Here is a 25,734-nt window from a genome sequence, read left to right as displayed (position 1 = left end):
CATAGGGCAGCAGACCCAACGTCAAACTGATCCACCCACAGAATTCTGCCCAGTTACCTTGGATCCACCAGCCGCAACAAGCCTCGTGGTACACACCAATATTCCACCTGGAATCCAAGCGGTAACTGCCATCCCCAGTGGTTGATGCATCAAGTCAGTGTTGGGGGTGATGCTGTATTAGACGAGAGTTTCCTAAGGGAAATGTGATTCTATCCACAAGGGTCACATGGTCCTTTTCTCTTCCCTCTTTCCTTTTGTTCAGATCTGTATACACAATACAAACGGATGGAAGTTTTTCCATGTTCAGTTTATTGATTCACACCTATTTAAACTTTCTAACATTTCACAGTACACAGAGACCCACTCAAGGAAACTCATGTTTGTGTAATATCCATTCAGCCAGATTTCATATACGTCTGTTGCTTTCTGCTGAAACACCCACACTCTCAGAACATGGATCCATTTTTTTCATGGGGGCTGAAATTCCTAGAAATGAAACCAATCCCAACGTGCACTTTCCTGTCTGTCTCTTTTGCACTTACATCAGTTTTGCAGAGCTACTTGTCTTTGTTATAGGCTTATGCCATTTCTTCTCTACGTATTTTAGTATAAGGCATTCGTTCATCCGGTTGGAAGACTTGTAAGACTATATCCCGTTCTATGACACACTGTTATTAAAAACCGTCATTTGGGTTGGCTCACGATATGCACTTCTGGATCATTATCTATGAATAGTAATGCATGCGTCTGTTTTTGGAATTCAAGTGTGTTGAATACATGCTAACAGCGATAATAACTTGATGCGTGCTGAATGATACTTGACATCACTTTGAGTATTTTGTCTTGAATAATCATGGTTGTTTTGTATATGTCAGCCAACTGTAACCTTTTGGTGTTTGTTTGTTTGTCTGATTGTTTGTTTTGCAAACACATTAGGCCATGCATCTCTCTTTTTGCTTAAGACAGACAGTCATATAAGCTGATTCACTTAAGATAGTGCTTAAAATCACCTATGATTTCCTCTACCTCTCCCATCTTTAGGATTTTGATGTCCTCCTTGCCTTCTTCTTCTTACTTCTTTGCAACTCAGGCTCTTCTTGCATTTGTAATAATGGTTTTGTTATTTCCATTTCATCATGCTACTTTTCTACTCAGGGTAGTATTCTCAATTTTTGTTTTAGGATCAGTCTCAAACTGCTGAATTCCTTTAAGGTTTGCCGGTCAGTGAAATTCCCTAGATCTGCCGTTCTTATAAACGGTGTTCATTTGGCATAGGCTACCCTAGATTGCAGCTTTTTCTCATTCAGGATATGTTCTATGTCCTGGCACTCCTCCCCGTGCTGCAAATTTTTTGCCGAGATATCAGCTGAAACACCTCTGGTGGTTCTGTTGTGACTAAGTTGCTTTCCTCGAGGTGCATTTTACATCACTGGGATGATCATGAATTTTGTTTATTTGAATTCTACAGCTGCTTGTTGGTCTATTGGAATTCCACCTCATTTGGACGCTGTGTACCTACTGAATTCGTATAGATGATATTTCCTTGGCTTTCAGCAAGTTTCATTCTGATTTTTCTACAAATCCTTTTTCAGAATTTATTATTTTATCTCTTTCTTTTCCATTTGGGAATCCTATGAGTCCTATTCTTTCCTGCTTTGACTTAACCCAGGATTCAACAGTGATGTCCGCGTTCATTTGCACTTGCTTTGGTGTGTCTTCTTCTGATCGAGGGATTTTTGTTCCCCTTTCCTCACAGTAATTCACGAGTCCCTCTGCATTATATAGTCTGCTTAGGATTGACTTTAGCCCAGTTTTTATCTCATCCATTGAGTTTTCTGATACTACTGGGTTCTTCTTTAGAGTTTCTCTTCCCCTTTTCTGTTATTCTGACTTTTGTGATTCTGAGGCACTGTGCTTCTGCAGTGTTTTCCTCACATCCATTTTCAGAGCCTGCTGTGGTATCGTTTTGCCATTTAGTTGTTTGAAAGCTTATTTTTTGGGCCTTCAATCTCTTTGGAACTGAAAATGGTCCTTCCTGTTTCTTTACTATACTTCTTTTACTCTACAGTTCAGGTACTATCACGTATCTAATATAGACTTTTAGAGCTTGGTTAAGTGCAATCTTTAGACTCTTTGCTGTATGCAATTCCATGTTATTTCTGTGAGGACAATTTTCCCTAGGCCTTGATGCCATGCCCTATTACTGTTTGTGTTGTCTGGTATATCTCTAAATCCTGGTGTTGCCTTTGTTGTGATGAACACACCATACTGTTTCAGTTAGTAGAACCTCTTATTTATTACACTAATCTCACAATTCTGAAAGGGCACAGGGCACTTCCTCTAGTGGAAATGAAGCTTCTATAGGTTTTCAGCTCTGCATTCTTCTGTATGTCATTTTGAAGTGTCTCCAAAACAGCCAAAATAGAGTGCGCTTGTACTTTCTACTGCCATGTGAATGTCCCAATGTTACCAGTAGTTCACAGAACGTCTCTGTCTACAGAAACACCAGTGGAAGCATATGTATGGATGTCATACTTCAGGGCCTGCTAGGATGATCCTGCAAACCGACCTATGTGTCCTCAGTGCAGTACCCTTTCAGTGCCGTCCAAAATGTAGCATCTGCATTTGGGTGATAATGCTGTAAGAAATGCTTCATCTTCTCATGATGTGGACTTTGACCACTCTTCCTAGTTCTCTCATTCTTGAGTAATGGGTTCACGAAGGCATACACTGAGCTGTTCCGCATCCTCTGACTCAAACCAGAATGTAATGCCAATCCAGGTTATGAATGTAGCAGATCCTAAATCTTTTAATACTGATTTCAAACCCAACGCCCCCATGAACCCTCAGTCCAGATGCATGATACCTCTGATTGAGCCCCACACGTGCTCTATTGGCAAAATGTCAAATTGGACCCTGGTCCTGCAGATGCAGTGGATGTGGCCATTGGACATATCGATAAACTCAACCTCACGTGCCAGTGCGGTTGCTGTCTCACTGAGTTCACAGTTCTCTTTGCTCTCTTGAAATTACCCACCAAAACCCACAATGCATTCTAGATCCCTGAGTTATGCGAGAGCCATCATCCATATCCCTACCCCTCTTTTTCCGCTGCCTCAGCTAGCTCAGATTTGGCAGCTCGGATCGTAGTCTCAGATTCAATTGTGGGGATATTTTGAGCTGATTTCTTTGAGTTCTGTCCGTGAAGCATCTGCTGTGCACTCTGCTAACACTCAGCACATCACCTTCGATCCCATGCCTGCTGCCCGCTTGAGAGTGTGCTTCCAAGGAAAACAGAGTTTCACCTTTGCTGCTCCATTACCAGTGGTCTGATCCTGCACTGGTTTCCATTCTGTAATTTGCCATTTCCTGCTTGCGGTTTTTTGAGGCCTCATCCTGTCTTTGGAAGTAACAGACCTCTCTTAGGGAAGTGTTCTATGCCAAGGCCTGTGTGAGTGATGTTTACAAATTTTTGTGTATGGGAGCAAGTGACAGCAGTTTGCACTGATTCTCTGCCTACTGGACATCAATAAATGAACACTTTACACATATACTTCACAGAAATTGAACATTTGTTTAGCTCCTTTTTCTTTACAGTCATGGTCGGAGTGATTTTCTGATGACTCTAGTTTTAGCATTATGTTCACAAGGCAGTTGCAGTCTTTAAGAAGGTTAATAGTATCGATTTACGTGTTTTGGGATTTATATGAAAGTGAAGTTAGTTTTTGAAAATTACCAAATCAACCTAGAAGCCAGACTTGTAAATTTTTGTAACATTTTGTCAGCTCTATGGAAAAAACCGGTGGACTCAATATAAAATAGCTGTCCAAATGTTTGAAGGAGACATGCCAACTCTTTTCTCTTGAAGCATCCAACAAAATTAGGAACCATTAAATACGTATTGGAACCATGAAATAACCCCCAACCTGTGTTTCCCTTGTGCACCTGTTGCTCTTTACTCCCAATGACACATACTAGGCAATGTTTGCACTTCAAGGGGTAACATTCCTCTCTAGGAATATACAAGAATATCTAAACAGAATTTATAATTTTAGGCTTGATTCCAAAAGCACCTAGAGGCATTTAACTTTGAGAAACCTGCTGTAGCTATGCTAGGCTATAGAGAACCAGGTGTTCTTCTATCAGTGCTGAGAACTCTTAATCATCCGATCATGTTGGGTAAAGCAATTTAACACAACCATGTCTGCACCTCCAAAATATATTGCACCCGGGTCTTGACGGAAGGGAAAGTCGGTCCAGATAACCTGTGTCTTTAATGTGTTTGGCGACTTTTACAGTTCAGTTCACTATCTGACTTCTAATATTTTCCTGTACTGTCTTGAAAAACTGAGGCCTAATACATGTTCAAGTTCATTCAAATATTCCCCTCACTTCCCACACTCTTTTCAGCCCAAAGAATAAATAATCCCAGCATTTCCTGAATCTACGACAAGGTCATCATTCCTTTGTGTGAGCTAAGTGTTCAATTCCTATCAAATATTCGAGAGTATTTGAGCTTTAAGGAGTTCACTTTTTACCGAGTGTGAAAAAGTAGGTACTCTGGTTCTAGGAGGGGCTTGCTTTCCTAATACTGGATTCATTGCAGCTCAGGTTCTGACCCTTTGAAATGGATGTCTGAGTGGAGTGGAGGGAAGTGCATGTGATTGATAGCTAGGCACAAACCTGGGAATCGGCTTACTAGGGCTTGGTGCATTTTGGTCTGAATGATTCATAACTGCCCCTTGGGATGTGTGGATTCTCATGATCTCTTCCAATAACATGAGCGTTTTTATCATCTCTGCCATCTCTTCTCTTTTAGATATCAGTAATCATGGACCCATTCTTGGAGCAGAGAATCGAGTAAATTTCTCAAGTACAAGTTCACACTCAGTGTGTTTCTGCCAGTATCAGTGTGATTCAGTAGCTCTCATGAATTTCTTTAGAGCCTGGTATGCTCTAGTGATTTCTCCATGACGATATTCTTCACTGTAGCAGAACAACTCTCATCAATTTGTTCGCACGTCTCCTCAGACCATGCAGCCAGCTTTTTTGCCAACTTCTCTTCGTGTCTCCCATAAAGTCGACGTCAACAAGAATGGGCAAGTCTGAACGTACTTCGGAGCCTCAGCATTAAGCTGATGACAGTTAGTTCTTCCACTGTATGCCCTTTAAGTTTCTGGAAACTGACCCGTGAACTCAGGTCTTTGGGCAGCAGCAGTATCTCCAACTTACACAGATTCCCGAAACAAAGACTTAAGCCAATCTCCACATATGGCGGCATCCCCACCATCATACTGATCCACCTACAGAATTCTGCCCAGTTACCTTGGATCCACCAGCCGCAACAAGCCTCATGGTACACACCAATATTCCACCTGGAATCCAACCGGTAAGTGACATTCACAGTAGTAGATGCATTAAGTCAGTGTTGGGGGAGAGGCTGCTTTAGACGAGAGGTTCCTAAGGGAAATGTGAATATATCAACAAGGGTCCCATGGTCTTTTCTCTTCCCTCTTTCCTTTTGTTCAGATCTGTATACACATTAAGAACGGAGGGAAGGGTGTCCATGTTCAGTTTATCAATTCACAGCTCTTTAAACTTTCTAACAGTTCACAGTACACAGAGACCCACTACAGGAAATTCATTTTGTGTAATATCCATTCACCCAGAATACATATCCGTCTGTTGCTTTCTTCTGAAACACCCACACTCTCAGAACACGGATCCGTTTTTTTCATGGAGGCTTAAATTGCTAGAAATTAAACCAATCCCAACGTGCACTTTCCTGTATGTCTCTTTTGCACTTAGTACAGTTTTGCAGAGCTACTTGTCTTTGTTATAGGCTTATGCCATTTCTTCTCTACCTTGGTTAGAATATGGCATTCATTCCTCCTGTTGGAATTCTTGTAAGTATATATCCCGTTCTATGACCCACTGTTGTTGAAAACTGTCATTTGATTTGTGTCAAGATATGCACTTCTGGATCAGTATCTATGAATACTAATGCACGCGTCTGTGTTCTGAATACAAGTGTTTTGAGTACATGCTAGCCGCGATACTGGGTCATTGCGTGATGAATGTTCCTTGACATCACTTTGAATATTTTGTTTTGAATAATCATGGTTGTTTGGTATATGTCAGCCAACTGTAACCTTTTGGTGTTTGTTTGTTTGTCTGATTGTTTGTTTGTCTTGCAAACACATTAGGCCATGCATCTCTCCTTTTGCTTCAGACAGTCATATAAGCTGATTCACTTAAGATAGTGCTTAAAATCACCTATGATTTCATGCTACCCTCTCCCATCTTTAGGATTTGGATGTCCTCCTTGCCTTCTTCTTCTTACTTCTTTGCAACTCAGGCTCTTCTTGCATTTGCAATAATGGTTTTGTTATTTCCATTTCATCATGCTACTTTTCTACTCAGGGTAGGATTCTCAATTTTTGTTTTAGGATCAGTCTCAAACTGCTGAATTCTTTTCAGGCTTGCAGGTCAGTGAATTCCCTAGCTCTGCCGTTGTTATAAACGGCGGTCATTTGGCATAGGCTACCCTAGATTGCAGCTTTTTCTCATTCAGGATATGGTCTATGTCCTCGCACTTCTCCCCGTGCAGCAAAATTTCTGCAGAGATATCAGCTGAAACACCTCTGGTGGTTCTGTTGTGACTAAGTTGCTTTCCTCGAGGTGCATTTTACATCACTGTGATGATCATGAGATTTGTTTATTTGAATTCTTCAGCTGCTTGTTGGTCTATTGGGATTCCACCTCATTTGGACGCTGTGTACTTACTGAATTCGTATAGATGATCCTTTCTTGGCTTTCAGCAAGTTTCATTCTGATTTTTGTACAAATTCCTTTTGAGAATTTTTATTTTTTCTCTTCCTTTTCCATTTGGGAATTCTATGAGTCCTATTCTTTCCTGCTTTGTCTTAATCCATGATTCAACAGCGATGTTTGCGTTGGTTTGCACTTGCTTTTCTGTGTCTTTTTCTGATCGATTGATTTCTGTTCCCCTGTAGTCACAGTCATTCACGAGTCCCTCTGCATTATTTAGTCTGCATAGGACTGAATTTAGCCCAGTTATTATCTCACCCATTGAGTTTTCTGTCATTATTGGGTTCTTCTTTTGACTTTCTCTTCCCCTTTTCTGGTATTCTGCCTTTTGTTATTCAGAGGCCCTGCTGTTCATCAGTGTTTTCCTCACTTCCATTTTCAGTGCTTTCTCTGGTAGCTTTTTGCCGTCTAGTTGCTTGAAAGCTTATTTTTTGGGCCTTCAATCACTTTGGAACAGAAAATGGCACTTCCTGTTTTTTTACTATACTTCTTTTTCTCTACACTTCAAGTAATATCAGGTATGTAGTATAGATTTATAGGGCTTGGATTTATGAAAACTTTAGAGTATTTGGTGTAAGCAATTCCATGGCATTTCTGAGAGGAAAATTTTCCCTAGACCTTGATGCCATACCCTTTTCCTGTGTGTGTTGGTTGTTATATCTCAAATTGCTGGTGTTCCATTTTTTGTGATGAACACACCATACTATTTCAGTTAGTAGAACCTCATTTTTATTATGCTAATCTCACAGTTCTGAAAGGGCACTAGGCACTTCCTCTACTGGAAATGAAGCTTCTATATGTTTTAGGTCTGCATTCCTCTGTATGTCATTTTGGAGTGTCTCCAAAGTGCCTACAGAGAGTGCGCTTGTACTTTCTACTGCCTTGGGAATGTCCCAATGTTACCAGTTCTTCCCAGAGCTTCTCTGTCTACAGAAACACCAGTGGAAGCATATGTATGGATGTCATACTTCAGGGCCTGCTAGGATGATCCCGCAGACCGACCTATGTCTCCTCGGTGCAGTACCCTGTCAGTGCCGTCCAAAATGTAGCATCTGCATTTGGGAGATAATGCTGTAAGAAATGCTTCATCTTCTCATGCTGTGGACTTTGACCACTCTTCCTTGTTCTCTCATCCTTGAGTCATGGGTTCACTAAAGCAAACACAGAGCTGTTCCGTATCCTCTGCCTCAAACCAGATCGTTATCCACGTCAAGGTTATGAATATAGCAGATCCTAAAACTTTTAATACTGATTTCAAACCCAACGCCCCCTGGAACCCTAAGACCAGATGCATGATATCTCTGATTGATCCCCACCCGTGCTGTATTGGCAAAATATCAAATTGGTCCCTGGTCCTGCAGATGCAGTGGATGTGGCCATAGGATATATCGATAAACTCAACCTCATGCGCCAGTGCGGTTGCTGTCTCACTGAGGTCACAGTTCTATTTGCTCTCTTGAAAGTACCCGCCAATACCCACAACGCACTCTAGATCCCTGAGTTCTGAGTGTGCCATCATCCGTAGCCCTATCCCTCTCTTTCCGCTGCCTCTGCTAGCTCAGATTTGGCAGCTCGGATCTTGGTCTCAGATTCATTTGTGGGGATATTTTGTGCTAATTTTTTGAGTTCTGTCAGCCAAGCATCTGTGGTGCACTCTTCTAACCCTCAGCACATCACCTTCATTCCCATGCTTGCTGCCTTCTTGAGAGTTTGCTTCCAAGATAAACAGTGTTTCACCTTTGATGCTCCATTACCAGAGTTCAGATCCTGCACTGGTTTCCATTCTCTACTTTGCCTTCTCCTTCTCCCAGGTTTTCTGAGGCCTCATCCTTTCTTTGGAATAACAGACCACTCTTCGTCAAGTGTCCTCTGCCAAGGGCTGGGTGAGTGGATGTTTACAATGCTGTGTGTATGGGAGCGAGTGAGAGCAGTTTGCACTGGTTCTCTGCCTACTGGGCATTGATAAATCAACACTTTCCACATATACTTCACAGAAATTGGATGTTTGTTTAGCTCCTTTTTCTATACAGCCATGGTCCGAGGTTTTGTCCGAAGACCCCTGCTTTGAGGCTAGGGGAGTCTGGGTCACACTTTTCCCTCCATTCCCAGCTCAGCTGGAAGCCTGAAAGATGCCCAGGTCAGCCCGTGGCCCATTTTCAGCCCTGCTCCACCCTGGCCTGTCCAAATGCCACATGGCTCTGTCATACATCTGGCTGGCAAGCGTTCCTTGGAGTAGAGCATCTATCCCCTCTTCTCCACGTTTGCCCCCTGCCTGGTGCCCCTCTATATCTGCCCTCCCACTCTCCCGGCCTCTCAGCGCCATCTCCCCTCCTCCTCCCCATAGTGTCTCAGCATTTTCCTGCCTTTGGTGAGATGGGGCCATTTCTCTCAAGGGTCGTTTTAAATATTCAGATTTTTAAATTTTTATTTTACTGAATTATAGTCAGCTTACAATTTTGTGTCAATTTCTGGTGTATAGCTCAATGCTTCAGTCATACAATAACATTCGTATATTCATTTTCATGTCCTTTCTCACCATGAGCTACTACAAGATTTTGACTATGGTTCCCTGTGCTGTGTGGTATAAACTTGTTGCTTTATTTTATATTTACCACTCACTGTCTGCAAATCTTGAACTCCCAGTCTATCCTTTCCCACCCTGTTCCCCTCTGATAACCATGAGTTTTCTAAGCCTGTTTAATTTTAGATTCCACATGAGTGTTGTCATATGGTGTTTTTCTTTCTTTCTGGCTTACTTCACTTAGAATGATGTTTTCCAGGGCCATCCATGTTGCTCCAAATGGCATGATATTATTTTTTATGGCTGAGTAGTATTCCATTGTATACATGACACGGCTTCTGTATCCAGTCATCTGTTGCTGGACATTTAAGCTGTCTCCATGTCTTGGCTATTGTAAATAGTGCTATGAACATTAGGGTGCTGGTATCTTTCTGTATTAATGCTTCCTTTGGATATATGCCCAGGAGTGGGATTATTGTATCATATAGTAAGTGTATTTTTAGTTTTTTGAGGACTCTCCATACCATTTTCCATAACTGCTGTACCAAACTACATTCCCACCGACAGTGTACAAGGGTTCACTGTTTTCCACACCCTCTCTAGCATTTACCATTTGAATATTCATGCTTTAATTATTTTATTGCAGCAGCAACATGTAAGAATGAAAAAGTGGCATCCTGGTGGCTGGGGGATGAGCCTGTTTGTGTGTCCCTGTGCATGTGTGTATGTTCCTGTATGTGTGTACATGTCCCTGTGTGTACATGTGTGCCCTCCATGCACCTGCATGGGGGTGGGGAGTGGGGCTGGAGCCTGTGTGTGTGACTGACATCTCAGGCACGTGGGCCTGGAGGGGTGTGCGAGGCTGTGATGCTGGGCTGAGAGGCTGTGACCTGACCAAGGCCACACAGCCCATCTTGGGGCCCAGGGCCCCACCCTTGCTTCCAGGCCTGTCACCAATCAGCTGGGCTGTCCCCTGCCGTGACACAGGGCTTGGAGTCCTGACCCTAAGGGCCCCACAACTTCCCTCAGGAGGAGGGGTCTCTGGGGCAGGAGGAGGTGGCTGGGCTTGGCATGGGGAGGAGGGAGCAGGGAATCCAAGGGGGTGAGCATGGCTCTGGAGTTTGTGGGTGACCATCAGCAGTGAGGTGAGGGGGGTAAGAAGGGCCTCCTCACCAGGACTGAGTTTGTCACCCCGGCCAAGGGAGCCACTCTTCTGCACAAGGGCCAATTTAGAAAAATGTGGAAAACCAAGTTTCAGGCTCCATGGTAGATAAGTCCCATTCCAGACGGAAATAGCAGGATGTGACCCCGTAAAAAGTTGTGAGCGCACGTGAGCCATCGCCTCGCCCAGAAAGGAATTCCCCCGAGAGCCAGAGCTCACCCCACACCCACCCAGGGGCCTGGGAGGCCTGGAGTGATGGCCCTGCTGGGGTCCCACTACCCAGGAAGATGGGGAGAAGGGCCGCTGGTCATACAGTTGAGGCCCAAGGAGGGGAAGAGACCTGCCCAGGTCACCCAGCACAGGAGGGCAGTCGGGTGGGACCCAGGACTTCGGGCTTGTCACAGGCCCCCTTCTTAGGAAAGGGGCACAGGCCTGCCTGGGAAAGAAGCATCGGGTAAGTGAATAACCCTGCAGACAGAGCCAAGTTGGTTGGCTGGCTGGCCGAGCATCAGTTTCCCCTCTGTGGAACAGGGGACGGGACGGCGCCTGCTCACAGGGTCTCTGTGAAGCTAGAGATGGTGCTGCTGTGGTGCTGGGGAGAGCCCTCCTGGTCCTCCTTACCTTGGAAGTGCCCAGAGGGCCCTTCCTGAGGGCCGATGGTGCCTGTCTAGCTGGGCGGGCTGCTGGTCCCTGCGGCCCTGACAGTGGCAGCTACACGGCTTAGTGAAGGATGGGCCAACTCCCCTTCCCAGGCACCCTGGCCCATCGTCCCCCACCATGCACCCTGGGCTGGCTCCCTCTTTCCTTCCTGCCTCCTCTTGTCTCTGCTTCCCCCACCTGGTGTCCCTCTCTTGTCACCTCCTGTCCCTCTCTAGGACTTGACCCCCACCTTTCTCTCTCTCACTCACACACTGTCTCTCCCTGCGTGTGTCTTTCTCTGCCTCTCCCCCAGGCCCTCAGGCCCTGAGCTCAGGTCTAGCCCTGTCCAGGGCCACAGAGCCACAGGGCCACATCTCTCCCAGCACTCCCACCCTCACAGCGATGTTCCAGCCCCAGCTCTGCTCACAGTGGAGGAGCCCGGTTACAGAGCTGCTCCTGCTGGCATTTGCTGCTGCATCGCTGATCCCCCCCACTTCCCGGGCAGCGCAGCAGTCTCACCTTGACCTGTTTGTGGCCCAGCCTGGACCCCAGAGCTGCTGCAGGGCTGGCTGCCTCCCCCACCTGGAAGGAGGGAGGGCCCCGTGGGCTCCAGGGACAGCTGGTGCAGAGTGGAGTGGACTCTTTTTATGCCCAACACCTTCTCCCTGGCAGTGGTGGCACCCCAACCACTGACCCTGCCCTGCCCACCTCAGAGTCGGGAGGCTGTGGGAGGACGAAGGGCTCTCATGTGGCCCACTGAGAGCACTACCGCCCTCAGCCCCCCTCAGGGTCTGCCTGGAGCCGGGGCTGCTGGGCAGCTGACATGGGGCGGGGGCACGGGCCTGGTCAGTGCAGGGCCTCTCGCTGGACGCCCATGGCCTCCCTGCACCTCATCCGTTCCTCACCATGAGACACGGCCACTTCATTCTGGTCATCTAGCTCATGACCGGACACCCCTGTGACTGACAGGCCCCACATGCCCAGTGAGTGTTTACGGACTGAAGCAGCACAGCCATCACTAGATCTAGACACAGGCTGTACCCACCACCCAGGAGGAGCCCCGGGGCCCCTGTGGTCACTGCTGCCCTGAAGGGGTAACCTTGCATCTGCCCTGTCATCTTAGTTCCTGCTGGTTTGTGAGTTGTGTGCCCGTGAATCACTGCATGCCCTCAAGAGGGTGTGACCACTAGTCCTCCAGGAAGCAGACACTGACACAGAGAGAACTGTGACAATTTCATTAGGGGTGACAATAGGAGAGAAGAGCAGAGGGGGCTGGTTTGAGCAGGGAAACATTCGGGCTGTAATGCACCTCTGATATCTTCTCTAAACACATAATTGCCACAGCTGAGGGGCCCCTTCAGTTGGCAAATGGACTGTGCTGTAAGGCAAAAAGAGTTATTTATTTTAATAGGATCTTATTTTTTCCTGATTTTGTCTTCTCTAATGTATGTATGGCCTCTGACAGACACTGTAGTCTGTGTGTGCATCTCCGTGTCTATACAGAATGAAAATAATTATTTTCACATCTCAGACACAGATCTCAAAATGTGCACATTCTCATTATTATATTTCCTTCTTTAACTAGTAAGACCTAATATTTAATAGAAGAAAGGGACCTTTTGCCTTATGTTTAAAGCAGAGAATGTTAAGCTCTGGGCCTGAGCTCTTATATCTTCAGTTTAATTTAATGTACTTCCTAAGGTCTCTTTTGATAATTCTGTGTGCAGACACTTTCTTTTAAACTATGAGAATGCTGAGTGAGAAATATGTCCCAGTCATTTTGCAAAACAATGTGTGTGCTTGACCCAACCCTCCTCACAATGACGTCAGGGACCAGCGTTACCCCCCGGCTCACAGAGAACAACACTGAGAACCTGTGGGGGCCCCACTGAGTCTTGGTGTTAGGGGATGAACTGCAAGAACTCAAAGAATCAGAAATTGGATCTTGTGACATAAATGTGGAGATGCCAAGCTGACAGTGGGCATGGTGACAGGAGGGAGCAGGGGTGTAGGGACAGGGGTCCTACAGGGTGTCTCCTGATCACCCCGACTTCCCCCAAAGAACCTGCCTCATGCTGAAGGGCAAGGCACCTGCTCAGCTGATCTAAATCCTGCCTGCACTTTTCAAATCACTGGGGCAAAAGAAAACTTCAGCCACACAAATTACCCTGAAAAAAACAAGCTAAATTTCAGTTTCTCTGATATCCAGAGATTTCATCCAGATCCAGAACTTTCAGAAACCCAAGAGAACAATCATCTTTATATGAGGTTGTGAACTGAGGGCTTTCTGAAGGCACTGGGTTCTGAAGGGGATACGTGCATGGCTGCACTGAGTCCCCTGCACACACACGTGGCTCTGAGTGGACCTCATGCCGCATTCACATGGCCCACCTGAGCTGCCCGCCCTGCCAGGAGTGACCTTCCAGCTCCATCTGAATGAACCCAACAAACGCCCACTGGGCAGCCCTTCAATTTCTTTCTTCCCCTCCACAGCCTCTTATTCACTCCTGTGTGGCTCACGTGTCCCTCTTCTGCACTCTGAGGCCCTGCACGGGCACATCTGCTATGGTGACAAGCTGTCTGCTGTGAATGTCTCTCTCCCTCACTCGCTCCCTTACCCCTCGAGGCAACCCCATGAGCCCCTGAAGTTAGGGGTGTGCTTCACCCCTCACAGAGCACATCACATGGTCCATGCAAGAGGCACATCTGCCAAACTGGGACTTCAAATTCATTTGATATTCTGTCAAAAGTCTATTCTGTTCTATACAAGAGACATCTGCTTCCCAGGTCAGGATGGGGAAATGACACAGTCCATCAGATGTGTGTGCTGGGAAGCTAGACAGACGTCACAATGTCCCAAGTCAGATTTCCTCAGGCATCGCAAGGCCCTGGAGTGCCATCTCCCCTTCTGCAAAGACTCGACAAGGGAGCAGAAGCACATGCTCTCATCTTACCGAGTGCTGTAACTGGTGGTGGTGGGGGTGGCGGTGGGTGAGACCGCATAGGCCACAACAGAAGTGGGGGTGGTGGTGATGAATAGCCTCTGAGAAGTGACGCTGGGTGTCCGATCGGGTGAGGCACACCAAGTGGTCCTGCACAAGTACCGGGACATCGGGAATCCACAGTGACCTGCAGAACAGAAGAGAGAGCTGTGTTGGATGACAGACAAAAGGAACAACACCTACAGAACCTGAAACCCAATGCAGCAGCTGTCAGCACCGGGCACCCTCCCCTCCACCAGGTGCCCAGACAGCAGAACAGGGCCACACACTCGACCTTGGGGATAAAACACTGTTGCCACATGACACCGCCGGTGTCTGTAAGTGGAGGAAGGCGAGAGTCCTGCCTGAGATGATGTACAGAGGTTCCAGCAAATTGATAAAGTAGGACCTCCCAAACAGGAAGCCTCTCTGTGCAGGACAACCCACCCTGACACCTTCCCCAGCTCCACAGAAGCATGGTCTGCATGAACCAGAAACACAGAGAAAGAAAGGAAGTGAAGGCCTGGTTTTCCACATAGAATCAAAGCCGCACCTGGGTACTTGCTCTATCTGCAGGACCCTGCCAGACCCTCTCTACTCCCTGATCACAAAGGGCCCTCCTCCGCCAGCAGGAGCTTCCCCTGGGTGCAATGAGCTCTGAGGAGCTGGGCATCCTGCAGTCCTGTGGGGGAGCTGGCAAAGTGATTCTGAGGGGACAAGGCTGTCCTCAGAAGGGAGTCAGTCTCCGCTACAATCATCCTTATTCGCAGGGATGTCTGGATTTTAAGTTCGCTAGGAAAAGCACAATACGTTTGTCATATGGGAAAGGGAAGGGGGAAGTCTCAATCCTGCAAATAACACCAACGGGGTTTTAGCACATGTGGAAAATCCCACGGTGTGTGATGAGACAGAGAAGAAGCTCTGACAGCTTCCAGGGCAGAACTGACCCACCGCGGGATGGAGAACATGATGCCAGGACTGTGGTGCAAATTGGTCCTGCAGGGAAGTAGGCATTTTCATGGCGGGCACTTGCCCTTCTAGCCTCAATTCCCTACTACAAACGCACCATCTCTGAGAGTCAGGCTTTTCTGCCCAAGAGTACAACTGGAGGCAGCGGGGAAGGCACCTTTAGCTCCCCAGAAGAGACAGTGATGGCCTGTGATATTACCACACCCAGGAAGAATCAAAGTTGCACAAACACCACAGTGTAAGGCTGGAGGGGTGGCTTAGATCAGTTTTCAGTTACAAGGAATTGAATGGGCATTATACAAAGGAGAATCCCACAGTTTGAGCCTGGAAACCATTCAAAGAATGACAACAGGAACCGGTCTCAGTGAAACAGGAGCAATCCCAAGAGAAGGAGGGAAAAAGGAGTTAGCCGAGCCAGGAGAAGTCAGTATGGAGCAAGGACTCACCATTCTTATGCTATTTTAAGAAAAACACAGTCAAAACTTGAGGTCTTCAGCCCTCATGCACTCCCTCGCTGATGGCTTCTGCAAGTAACACTCAAGGTGACAGGGGGAGAGGAAAAGCCAATGGAAACTGGCAAGTGTTTGAATTTGAAAACAAAAAGACATGACAGACTCATAACAGAACACACAGTCTACAGACGAGGCCACAAGAGGCTGCTGAAAAAACAAAAAGAATAAATATCCCAGAAACACATCCACCGAAAAAGACCTCCCAAATTATCTAGGCCTCCGTGGTCACCTCAGGAGGGTGGGAGTTACCGGGGAACACAGGAGACACACGAGGAACTGAATCGGAAAAAAACACAGAAAGGATGTAGGATTAGGATAATCAGAGCAGACTATATTCAAGGAAAAAAAAATTTGCGCCTTCTTTCTCATATGACAATCGCTCTCATATCACACCGAGTGGAGACAGGTCTCAGGACCCTTGACTGAAGAGACCACAGGCCCCGGGTTCGGGTGTTTCTTCCATAACCGATCATCGGCTGTGGAAGGTCAGGGCTCCACTCACTGCAGACAGTGACAGGGGTGGGATTGTCCTCCAGGGAGCACGGAACGTGCTGTCTGTTGAAGGCCCGTGTGCAGAACCGACACGTCTGCCCTCCGTCAGAGGACCCTCTTTCCCTCTACAACAGACACCTCCCTCCCCAGGGCAGGACGGGGAAGACGTGGTCCATCAAGTCTGCTAAGGGACCAGAGGGACACGGCTGTGAGCCCATTCACGGCCGCCCGTGCACGGGGAAGCCCCGGAGAGCGATCTGCCCTTCTTCTGCAGTGACTCCAGGAAGAAACAGAGGACTATGCTTTCCTCTTACCGAGCGGAGCAGCTGGCGGTGGGGGGCGAGGATGCACAAGGCAATAAGTGGGACCAGGTGCAGGTGCCCAGCTGGGCGACGACGGGCCGAACCCGGGGCAGGCCACGCAGGCTGGTCCTCGGAAAGGTTGGGGCCCTCCGGCCCACGGGGTGACCTGCAGGACAGAAGGGAGGGCTGGGTTGGATGACAGACAAAAGCGCCAACACCGACAAGAGCCGAAACCCAATGCAGCAGTCGTCGGCACCGGGCACCCTCCGCTCCACCGGGTGCACAGAGAGCAGCAAGGTGCCACATGCTCCGCCCAGCCCTCTGGGGTATGCCTGCAGCCTGGGCCGCACAGGGGGACACGGGGATACGACCCTGACGCCGCATGTCGCCGCCGACGCTGTCTCCAAGTGGAGGAAGCCAAGGGTCCTCCTGCCCGAGAGGCTGCACACAGAGCTTCCAACACACGGGCCAACTAGCGCCTACCCAACAGCCAGCCGCTCTGGGTGGGATGGCCCTCCCTGCCACCTTCCCCAGCTCCACGCAAGCTTGCCCGGCGCGGACCAGGAACACGGAGACGGGACGGACGTGAAGAGCTCATTCTCCACACGAGCAAGCAGAGCCACACCAGGGTCACCGCTCTGCCTGCAGGGCTCTGCCTGCAGGACCCTGCCAGGCCCTCTCTGCCCCTTCCTCACAAAGGGCCCTCCTCCGCCCCGCAGGGGCTGCCCCTGGGCGCAAAGAGCCCTGGGGTGCTGGGCATCCCGGAGTACTGCGGCGTAGCTGGCCAAGGGCTCCTGAGGGGCAAGGCTGTCCTCAGAAGGGACTCAGGCTCCGCTACAATCATCCCTATCCTCAGGGACGTCTGGATTTTACGTTCGCTACGGAACGCACCCGACCTGCGTGCTAAGGGAGAGTGATGTGGGGAGTCTCAACCCCACACCTGACACCAATGGGACTGTACCAGCTCGTGCCCAAAACCCCACGGTGTGCGATGAGACCGACGAGCAGCTATGACAGCTTCCAGGGCAGGCCCGACCCGGCGCAGTGTAGGGGACAAACACAACGTACGCACTCTGGTGCGCATCGGAATTCCCTCGCAGGGAAGAGGCATTTTCACGGCGGGCTCTTTCCCTTCCAGCCTCTATTCCCTTCTACAAACGCACCATCTCCGAGAGCCAGGCTTTTCTGCCCAGAGTACAACTGGAGGCAGTGGCCAAGACACACTGACCTCCCGAGAAAAGACAGTGACGGGCTGTGACGTTTACCACACCCAGAAAGACTCAAAGTTGCACAAAGCACACCGTACAAAGCTGGAGGGAGGGCTTTGCCCCTTTTCCAGTTACCAGGATCTGAATGGACATTCTAAACAGGAGAATCACCTGGCCTGAGCCGGGAAAACAGTCAAAAGAACGACGACACAGAAATCCATCTCAGTGACCCAGGTGCAACCCCAGGTGCAGGAGGTCAGGTAGGAGCCCGCCAAGCCAGTAAAAGTCAGTGTGGAGCGAGGGCTCACCCTCCTCACTGTGTTTCGAGAAACCCACAGTCAAAGTCTGCGGGCCCAGGCTCCTAAGCACCTCCTCATGGCTCCTGCAGGCACCAGCCAAGGCGACGGGCTCCAGGGAGAAGCAGCCCTCTGGCTCCTGGGCAAGAGTTTTGAGTCTGAAAAAGGCAGCGACACGCCACGCCAGACCCGTCACAGGACACACAGTCTGCAGACGAAGCCAGGAACGGCTGCCGGGAGAACGGGAAGATCACCTTTCCCAGGACGAGGTCCAACAGAGCATGGCCACCCCACTTACCTGGGCCTCCGGGGCAGCCGCAGTTGGGCGGGCGCTGCCGGGCCACACTGGAGCCGCGCCAGGTCCCGCGTCGGCTAAAAACCACAGAAAAGGATGGAGGATTAGGCTTTCCTGCGAAGACACTGCTGAAGCGAAACAAAATCTTTGCGCCTTCCTTCCTTCCTTCCTTCCCCGTATCACACTCGTTTCTTGGAGGAACTGGATACTGACCCCAGGAACTCCTGCATGCTAAGCCCGCATTCTCTCTACTGCTGAGCTACATATACCCTTCCCCCCAGAGCACACTAGTTTCTAGGCACAGAGAAAAAGAATTGCCAGCCACGTTCACTAACTTACCCAATGTGTAATAAGCTCCGTGTGCTCCACCAACAGAGGTAAGTGTTTTATGCTCCGTCAGCTCCTGCGGAGCCACTTCTACAGTCCCAGTAGCATACTCCGGTTTTGTAATTTCGGGCTTAGTCGCCCCTTACTAGGAACACAAAACAAGATAAATCAGGAACCGAACTTCAGATCATGTGCCTACGCTTAGTCAGTCAGGTAGACAACAGTTATTTACCGAAGCTATCAGAACATAAGCCCTATCCTGGGAGAAGCTGGCCGTACAAATAAAAGGCAGATTCTCCTCTCTGTTCTGCCAGAGGCACAGGATACATGAAAACAAATCAGCACAGAAAAGTTTCAACAGCTCTACAACTGAGGTGAACGGGTACAGTAATGCCACAAAGGACAGGAGAGTCCGCTGCACGTGGATAGCTCAGGGAATGTTGGGAAGACCGCACTGTTTTGTAAAAGAGAGATCCAGGGCAGAGGGTGGATGTGGAGGGGCTTTGGGGAAGGGCAGCCTGAGTAAAAGGAGCAGGTGGGAAACAGCGTAAGGCATTAAGGAAACTAGACCACTGTTACTGGCGGTGGAATGGGAAGACAAAACATGCTGCCTTGAAAATGAAACATCACTTAATTAATTTTAAGTGAGTACGGCTAAAACAAGAACCAAATCCAAGATACAACTAAATTTTCCAGGGATGTATTTCTTTTCAATATCCTCTAATAAACTCTAAGAGAAAGACCCTGAAAAAAAGAATGCCCATACAGACACTGGTTTCAATAAGTGAGTCTGGAAAATGAACACAAATGCATTATCCAGTCCTACGGCATTAAGCACAGAATTACATCCTAAACTGTAAGTTAAAAGCATAAGTCAAAAATTCTCATCAGCAGACGCAAACGTGAAAATGCACACTCACACCAACCCCCGGTTTATGTCTCAGAATCCCCTGGTACTTATATAGACACACAAGGATTTTAACAACAAGAGACTGTACCTCATCCCAGGAAGATTCTCTTCCTCTCTCTTCTGTAAAGTGGCACACTGACACACCATCTGTAAAATGTAGTTACAGGTACATTAATGAGAATATTCACGAATGTATATTAAAACAACCATGTGCGTCTATCTCCGTTCGTGGATGTGTCAAAACAAAAGTGGCAGAAAAGACTTTCAAAGAGTTAGAGCATTTTCTGAAAAAAATGCTTAAGTCACGGTTGGGATATATTTCAACCAAGTAGAAAGAGGAAAACCCGTTAAAAGAATGGATATGGAAGTTGGGTTTGCGCAATATGTATCTCTAACAATTGAAGTTTGCTCTTGTTTTTGTTTTTTCTTTTCTTCTGTTTTTAAATGGAGGTACCGGGAATGAGCACACGGAATTCGGCATGCTAAGCAAGCATTCTAATTACCACTACCCTATGTCCATCCCCGAGTCAACTAGCTTAACGGCATAGATAAAATAAAATACAAAACAATCTTTCACGGTTCACCGCATTAAAAAACATGTTAGTTTGCTGAAGCGCAAAAGATCTTTGAGGCCTTCTTCCCCGTATCACACTAAGTCTCACATCAGACCGAGTGGGAGACAGGTCTCAGGACCCTTGAATGAAGAGACCACAGGCCCCGGGTTCGGGTGTTTCTTCCATAACCGATCATTGGCTGTGGAAGGTCAGGGCTCCACTCGCTGCAGACAGTGACAGGGGCGGGCTTGTCCTCCAGGGAGCCCGGAACATGGTGTCTGTTGAAGGCCCGTGTGCAGAACCGACACGTCTGCCCTCTGTCAGAGGACCCTCTTTCCCTCTACAACAGACACCTTCCTCCCCAGTGCATTACGGAGAAAACGCGGTCCATCATGTGCGTCTGCTAAGGGACCAGAGGGACACGGCCGTGAGCCCAGTCACGGCCACCCGTGCACGGGGAAGCCCCGGAGAGCGATCTGCCCTTCTTCTGCAGTGACTCAAGGAAGAAACAGTGGACTATGCTTTCCTCTTACCGAGCGGAGCAGCTGGCGGTGCGGGGCGAATTTGCACAGGGCACAAAGGGGGACAGGTGCATGTGCCCAGCTGGGCGACGACGGGCCGTACCCGGGGCAGGCCACGCAGGCTGGTCCTCGGAAAGGTTGGGGCCCTCCGGCCCACGGGGTGACCTGCAGGACAGAAGGGAGGGCTGGGTTGGATGACAGACAAAAGCGCCAACACCGACAAGAGCCGAAACCCAACGCAGCAGCCGTCGGCACCAGGCACCTCCACTCCACCTGGTGCCCAGAGAGCAGCACTGTGCCACAAGCTCCGTCTAGCACTCTGGGGCCTGCCTGCAGCCTGGGCCGCACAGTGGGACACGAGGATACGACCCTGAAGCCGCACGTCACCGCCACCGCTGTCTCCATGTGGAGGAAGCCAAGGGACCTCATGACCGAGAGGCTGCACACAGAGCTTCCAGCACATGGGCCAACTAGCGCCTTCCCAACAGCCAGCCGCTCTGGGCGGGACGGCCCTCCCCGCCACCTTCCCATTTCCATGCAAGCATGCCCGGCGCGGACCAGGAACACGGAGACGGGACGGACGTGAAGACCTCATTCTCCACACGAGCAAGCAGAGCCGCACCAGGGTCACCGCTCTGCCTGCAGGGATCTGCCTGAAGGACCCTGCCAGGCCCTCTCTGCCCCCTCTTCACAAAGGGCCCTCCTCCACCCCGCAGGGGCTGCCCCAGCGTGCAAAGGCCACTGCAGTGCTGGGTATCCCGGAGTCCTGCGGCGGAGCTGGCCAAGGGCAACCGAGGGGACAAGGCTGTCTTCAGAAGGGACACAGGCTCCGCTACAATCATCCCTATCCTCAGGGACGTCCGGATTTTACGTTCGCTATGGAACGCACCCGACCTGCGTGCTACGGGAGAGTGACGTGGGGAGTCTCAACCCCACACCTGACACCAAAGGGACTGTACAAGCTCGTGCGCAAAACCCCACGGTGTGCAATGAGACCGACGAGCAGCTCTGACAGCTTCCAAGGCAGGCCCGACCCAGCGCAGGGTGGGGGACAAACACAACGTACGCACTCTGGTGCGCATCAGAATTCCCCCGCAGGGAAGGAGGCATTTTCACGGCGGGCTCTTTCTCTTCCAGCCTCTATTCCCTACTATAAACGCACCATCACCGAGAGCCAGGCTTTTCTGCCCAGAGTACAACTGGAGGCAGCGGCCAAGACACACTGACCTCCCGAGAAAGACAGTGACGGGCTGTGAAGTTTACCACAAACAGGAAGACACAAAGTTGCACAAAGCACACCGTACAAAGCTGGAGGGAGGGCTTTGCCCCTTTTCCAGTTACCAGGATCTGAATGGACATTCTAAACAGGAGAATCACCTGGCCTGAGCCGGGAAACCAGTCAAAAGAACGACGACACAGAAATCCGTCTCAGTGACCCAGAACCAACCCCAGGTGCAGGAGATCAGGAAGGAGTCAGCCGAGCCAGGAGAAGTCAGTGTGGAGCGAGGGCTCACCCTCCTCACGCTGTTTTGAGAAACCCACAGTCAAAGTCTGCGGGCCCAGGCTCCTAAGCACTCCATCCTTTCTCCTGCAGGCACCAGCCAAGGCGACGTGCTCCCGGGAGAAGCATCCCACTGGCTCCTGGGCAAGAGTTTGAGTCTGTAAAAGGCAGCGACACGCCACGCCAGACACGTCACAGGACACACAGTCTGCAGACGAGCCCAGGAACGGCTGCCGGGAGAACGGGAAGATCACCTTTCCCAGGACGAGGTCCAACAGAGCATGGCCACCCCACTTACCTGGGCTTTTGGGGCCGCCGCATGTGGGCGGGCGCTGCGGGGCCACACCGGAGCCGCGCCAGGTCCCGCGTCGGCGAAAAACCACAGAAATGGATGGAGGATTAGGCTATCCTGCGAAGACACTGCTGAAGCGAAACAAAATTTTGCGCCTTCCTTCCTTCCTTCCTTCCCTGTATCACACTCGTTTCTTGGAGGAACTTGATACTGACCCCAGGAACTCCTGCATGCTAAGCCCGCATTCTCTCTACTGCTGAGCTACATATACCCTTCCCCCCAGAGCACACTAGTTTCTAGGCACAGAGAACAACAAATGCCAGCCACGTTCACTAACTTACCCAGTGTGTAATAAGCTCCGTGTGCTCCACCAACAGAGGTCAGTGTTTTATGATCCGTCAGCTCCTGCGGAGCCATTTCTACAGTCCCAGTAGCGTACTCCAGTTTTGTAATTTCGGGCTTAGTCGCCCTTTCTTAGGAACACAAAACAAATAAATCAGGAACCGAACTTCAGATCATGTGCATACGCTTAGTCAGTCAGGTAGACAACAGTTATTTACCGAAGCTATCAGAACATAAGCCCTATCCTGGGAGAAGCTGGCCGTACAAATAAAAGGCAGATTCTCCTCTCTGTTCTGCCAGAGGCACAGGATCCATGAAAACAAATCAGCACAGAAAAGTTTCAACAGCTCTACAACTGAGGTGAACGGGTACAGTAATGCCACAAAGGACAGGAGAGTCCGCTGCACGTGGATAGCTCAGAGAATGCTGGGAAGACCGCACTGTTTTGTAAAAGAGAGATCCAGGGCAGAGGGTGGATGTGGAGGGGCTTTGGGGAAGGGCAGCCTGAATAAAAGGAGCAGGTGGGAAACAGCGTAAGGTATTAAGGAAACTAGACCACTGTTACTGTCCATGGAATGGGAAGACAAAACATGCTGCCTTGAAAATGAAACATCACTTAATTAATTTCAAGTGAGGACGGCTAAAACAAGAACCAACTCCAAGATACAACTAACTTTCCCAGGGATGAATTTCTTTTCCATATCCTCTAATAAACTCTAAGGGAAGACCCTGAAAAAAAGAATGCCCATACAGACACTGGTTTCACTAGTTGAGTCTGGAAAATTAACACAAGTGCATTATCCAGTCCTACGGCATTAAGCACAGAATCACATCCTAAACTGTAAGTTAAAAGCATAAGTCAAAAATTCTCATCAGCAGACGCAAACATGAAAATGCACACTCACACCAACCCCCGGTTTATGTCTCAGAATCCCCTGGTACTTATATAGACACACAAGTATATTAACAACAAGAGACTGTACCTCATCCCAGGAAGATTCTCTTCCTCTCTCTTCTGTAAAGTGGCGCACTGACACACCATCTGTAAAATGTAGTTACAGGTACATTAATGAGAATATTCACGAATGTATATTAAAACCACCATGTGCGTCTATCTCCGTTCGTGGATGTGTCAAAACAAAAGTGGCAGAAAAGGCTTTCAGAGTTTTAGAACTTTTTCTGTAAAAAAAGTCTTAAGTCACGGTTGGGATATATTTCAAACCAAGTAGTAAGTGGAAAATAATTAAAAAAATGGATATTAATTTGGGCTTGCGCACTATGTATCTCTAACTCTTGAATTTGCTCTTGTTTTTGTTTTTCCTTTTCTTCTGTTTTTAAATGGAGGTACCGGGATTGAGCACACGGAATTCGGCATGCTAAGCAAGCATTCTATTTACCACTAACCTATGTCCTTCCCCGAGTCAACTAGCTTCTCAGCATAGATAAAATAATTTACAAATCACTCTTTCACGGTTCACTGCCTTACAAAACTTGTTAGTTTGCTGAAGCGCAAAAGATCTTTGAGGCCTTATTCCCCGTATCACACTAAGTCTCACATCAGACCGAGTGGGAGACAGGTCTCAGGACCCTTGACTGAAGAGACCACAGGCCCCGGGTTCGGGTGTTTCTTCCATAACCAATCATCGGCTGTGGAAGGTCAGGGCTCCACTCGCTGCAGACCGTGATAGGGGCGGGCTTGTCCCCTAGGGAGCCCGGAACGTAGTGTCTGTTGAAGGCCCGTGTGCAGAACCGACATGTCTGCCCTCCGTCAGAGGACCCTCTTTCCCTCTACAACAGACACCTCCCTCCCCCGCGCAGGATGGGGAAGGCACGGTCCATCAAGTGCGTCTGCTAAGGGACCAGATGGACACGGCCGTGAGCCCAGTCACGGCCGCCCGTGCATGGGGAAGCCCCGGAGAGCGATCTGCCCTTCTTCTGCAGTGACTCAAGAAAGAAACAGAGGACTATGCTTTCCTCTTACCGATCGGAGCAGCTGGCGGTGGGGGGCGAGGTTGCACAGGGCACCAAGGGGGACCAGTTGCAGGTGCCCAGCTGGGCGACGACGGGCCGCACCCAGGGCAGGCCACGCAGGCTGGTCCTCGGAAAGGTTGGGGCCCTCCGGCCCATGGGGTGACCTGCAGGACAGAAGGGAGGGCTGGGTTGGATGACAGACAAAAGCGCCAACACCGACAAACGCCGAAACCCAATGCAGCAGTCGTCGGCACCTTGCACCCTCCCCTGCACTTGGTGCCCAGTTGGCAACTACGCTGCATGCTCTCCTTCAGCCCTGGGCCTGCCTGCATCCTGGACTGCTCAGGAGGCTTTGGCGATAAAATACACTTACCAAACTTCACTGTGATGCCTGGGCATACTTATCCCCTAATTCCCAATCCACAGGCTAAGCCAGGAATTGTTTGTTCAAAAGGAAAATCCTGGTTCCAGAGAGTATTCAATACAAATTGACCACTGGTACACAACTGAGTAAAATTACTTACTTTGGTTTCCTCTGCCTTCTGAGCCGGAAAGGTGGTTCCATTCCTAACAGGGGTGCCATTCCTCCCTGAAGCTGTAAAGGGAGAGCAGCGCTGAAGGTGGATTCTATCTGACAGATGCTGTGCGGGGGAAGCACGAGCCAAGCCCTCCGTGCCCTCCTCCAAGAGCTCTCACTTCCGCCCACGCCCTTGACTCTTCACAGAGTCCGCAGGTCTCCTCACCTCAGTTGACCACGAGGACGAGGGGAGACTGGACCCCTGTCGCATGACGAGGACACCACAGGGCCTTGATTCAGGTGTTTTCATAGCTAATCACCCTGGATGTTGTCTCAGGGCTCAGATCCCTGTCAACCAACACTTACACAGTGGACTCACAGCACACTTCAGGGCAAATCAGTCTGTATACAGATTATACATTAAAGTAAGAAGGGTCTTTCGTAGGAAGAGTATCAACAACCCCTGACTGTGAGCTCCACCTCTTCCTCCTCAGCCTGTTTGTAAACTGTTAAAAGCCTTCTCTCTGACAGCGCATGTCTTGTATAAGTGACCAGATGTCACGTAAACATTTATGAAAGAAGTAGCCCCAA

Source organism: Camelus dromedarius, unplaced genomic scaffold, assembly GCF_036321535.1.
Source record: "Camelus dromedarius isolate mCamDro1 unplaced genomic scaffold, mCamDro1.pat HAP1_SCAFFOLD_117, whole genome shotgun sequence".
In the NCBI taxonomy this organism is placed as follows: Eukaryota; Metazoa; Chordata; class Mammalia; order Artiodactyla; family Camelidae; genus Camelus; species Camelus dromedarius.
This window is presented reverse-complemented; position numbering follows the sequence as displayed.